Genomic DNA, 3,172 nt, shown 5'->3' with positions numbered 1-3,172 from the left:
CACATGAAGTGTGCATTCTGTGTCAGATGTGGCTGAGAATGCTGTATATCCAGGAGATATATTGAGAGTATATAGAAATATAGGCCATGTTTAATGTGGAACTTCAAAAATTAAAGAGATGGGTTAATCAGGAATAAATAGACAAAGGAGAATGATGATATAGACATACTGACTAGTGAATCAAAAGTTTGGTGAACACTCTATTATTTTTTCAGATATTTGATATAGGTTTCCACAATCATCTTTCTTGGGATCTGGTGCTCTTTTGAGGAAGATGCCTGGTCAGTCATCCTCATAAACTTAGACCGTGAAACCCAATATTGACAAGGTTAACAGAACCACCATATATTGGCTGCATATACATGCTTCAGCATTGCCAGAGCATAAATTTCAGTTTTTTTTCATGTTCTTAAGGTGAATACAATTTCTACATATATCCGCATTGAAGAATGTCCTTAATTTTCAAGCTGGATTTGGAGTCCTGGCCAATATGTTTCTCCTTGTTTTCTATACTTTCATAATTCTGTGTTACAGACCTAAGCCCACAGACATGATCTCCTGTCAATTGACCTTCATCCACATTGTACTGCTCATCGCTGGAGCGGATATTTGGCTTCGGGACATATTTGAGTCACTAAACATTGAGAATGACTTCAAATGTAAGACATATTTTTACATAAGCAGGGTGATGAGAGGCCTCTCCATCTGCATCACCTGCCTCCTGAGTGTGTTCCAGGCTGCCACTATCAGTCCCAGTACCTCTTTTAGGGCAAAATTTAAATATAAACTAAAAAAGGACATGATTTTTACTTTCTTACTTATTTGTTCTTTCAACTTGTCATTCAGTAGCCACCGAATAATCTGTTCTGGTGCTTTTACCAACGTGAGCAAGAGCAACCAGATGAAGGTCACTAAATTATGTTCACTCTTCTCCATGAACTACATTATTAGTGCACTGATTTTAACAGTGGCAATCTCCAGACATGTATTTCTCATAGGAGTTATGCTGGCCACTAGTGCATACATGGTGATCATCTTGTTCAGACATCAGAGGCAACATAAGCATCTTTTGAGTAAAGGGCCACCCAGACCATCTTGCTGCTGGTGGTCTCTTTTGTGGTCATGTACTTGGTGGACTTCATCATCTCATCCACTGCAGTCCTGTTACAGATGTACGACCCAGTCATCCCGAGTTTTCAGAAGATTATGATGAATGTCTATCCCAAAATTACTCCTCTGATACAAATCAGTTCTGATAACATAATAATCAATATGGTTAAACTCATGCAGTCTGTATGCCACCAGATATTTAAAACGGGTACTGTTTTCATTTTTAATAAAATGATGTAATTTTTTATATTTATGAGTGTTGTGTCAGCATGTATGTATGTGTGAATTCATGGTGCCCACAGGTCAGAAGAGGCCATTGTCCCTGCCCCCTTGAGCTGGATAGACAGATGTTTGTGAGGCGTCATTGTGGTGCAGCCACAACTAATTTTTCCAAAACTTATTCTTCTTAAACTCTGTAATAGTTCAAGTAGATAATCAAGATTCTTCATAATTTAAAAACAATTTTCATATTACACATGGACATTCTTGTGACACTTCTGCTGCCAAATGCTGTAGATTTTTTTTCTCATTTTTTTATTAAAAATTTCCATCTCCTCCCCACCTCCTCCCCCTTCCCTCCCCTCCCTTCCACCCATACCCCCACTCCGCACCTCTCCAAGCCAAAGAGCCATCAGGGTTCCCTTCACTATGTTAAGTTCAAGGTCCTCCCAGCTCTCCCTAAGTCCAGGAAGGTGCGCAACCAAACTATAAGGCTCAATGTAGAGTTCATGCTCATCGCTGTTGTCCTTGGTTTCTCAGTCCTCCTCCACTGTCAGCCACATTCAGAGAGTCCGGTTTGGTCCCCTGTTCCATCAGTCCCATTCCAACTGGACTTGGTGGTCTCCCGTTAGTTCTGTCCCACCGTCTCAATGGGTACACGCACTCCACACAGTCCTGACTTCCTTGCTCATGATCTCCCTCCTTTTGCTCCTCATCAGGACCTTGGGAGCTCAATCCGGTGCTTCTATGTGGGGCTCTGTCATTTTCTCCATCCAATGCCAGGTGAAGGTTCTATGGTGATATGCAAGATATTCATGAGTATGGCAATAGGATCTGGACATTTCTGGCACCCTCTCCTCAGCTGCCCAAGGAACTAGCTGGGGACGTCTTCCTGGATACCTGGGAACCACTCTAGAGTCAAGTCTCTGCCAACCCTAGAATGGCTCCCTTAATTAAGATATATAATTCCTTGTTCCCATATCCACCCTTCCTATATCCCAACCATCCTATTCCCCAAGCTCTTCCCATCCTCCACTTCACACTTTTCTCTCCCCATCCCCCCAACCCCCCATCCCACCCCACCCCCAAGTTCCCATTTTTTGTCCGGCAATCTTGTCTACCTCCAGTATCCAGGAGGATAACTATATGTTTTTCCTTGGGTTCACCTTCTTATTTAGCTTCTCTAGGATCACGAATTATAGGCTCGATGTCCTTTATTTATGGCTAAAAACTGATTATGAGTGAGTACATTCCATGATCATCTTTTTGGGCCTGGGTTACCTCACTCAGAATGGTGTTTTCTATTTCCATCCATTTGCCTGCAAAATTCAAGATGTCATTGTTTTTTTACGGCTGAGTAGTAGTCTAATATGTATATATTCCACACTTTCTTCATCCATTCTTCCACTGAAGGGCATCTAGGTTGTTTCCAGGATCTGGCTATTACAAATAATGCTGCTATAAACATAGTTGAACAAATGCTTTTGTAATATGATTGGGCATCTCTTGGGTAAATTCTCAAAAGTGGGATTCGTGGGTCCTGGGGTAGGTTGATCCCGAATTTCCTGAGAAATCGCCACACTGATTTCCAAAGTGGTTGCACAAGTTTGCATTCCCACCAGCAATGGATGAGTGTACCCCTTACTCCACAACCTCTCCAGCAAAGGCTATCATGGTGTTTTTGTTTTTAGCCAATCTGACAGGTGTAAGATGGTATCTCAATGTTGTTTTGATTTGCATTTCCCTGATTGCTAAGAAGGTTGAGCATGCCCTTAAGTGTCTTTTGGCCATTCGAACTTCTTCTGTTGAGAATTCTCTGTTCAGTTCAGTGCCCCATTTTTTT

At 41.7% G+C, this 3,172-nt stretch overlaps 1 pseudogene; it reads left to right on the top strand.

Annotated features, from left to right (window-relative positions):
* The first annotated feature begins 439 nt into the window (after positions 1-439).
* On the top strand, positions 440-1,444 carry LOC119807332 (annotated as a pseudogene).
* Positions 1,445-3,172: the final 1,728 nt, after the last annotated feature.

Source organism: Arvicola amphibius, chromosome 2 (assembly GCF_903992535.2).
Source record: "Arvicola amphibius chromosome 2, mArvAmp1.2, whole genome shotgun sequence".
Lineage (NCBI taxonomy): Eukaryota > Metazoa > Chordata > Mammalia > Rodentia > Cricetidae > Arvicola > Arvicola amphibius.
The sequence above is the reverse complement of the archived record's forward strand: the minus strand, read 5'-3'. Positions and strand labels throughout refer to the sequence as shown.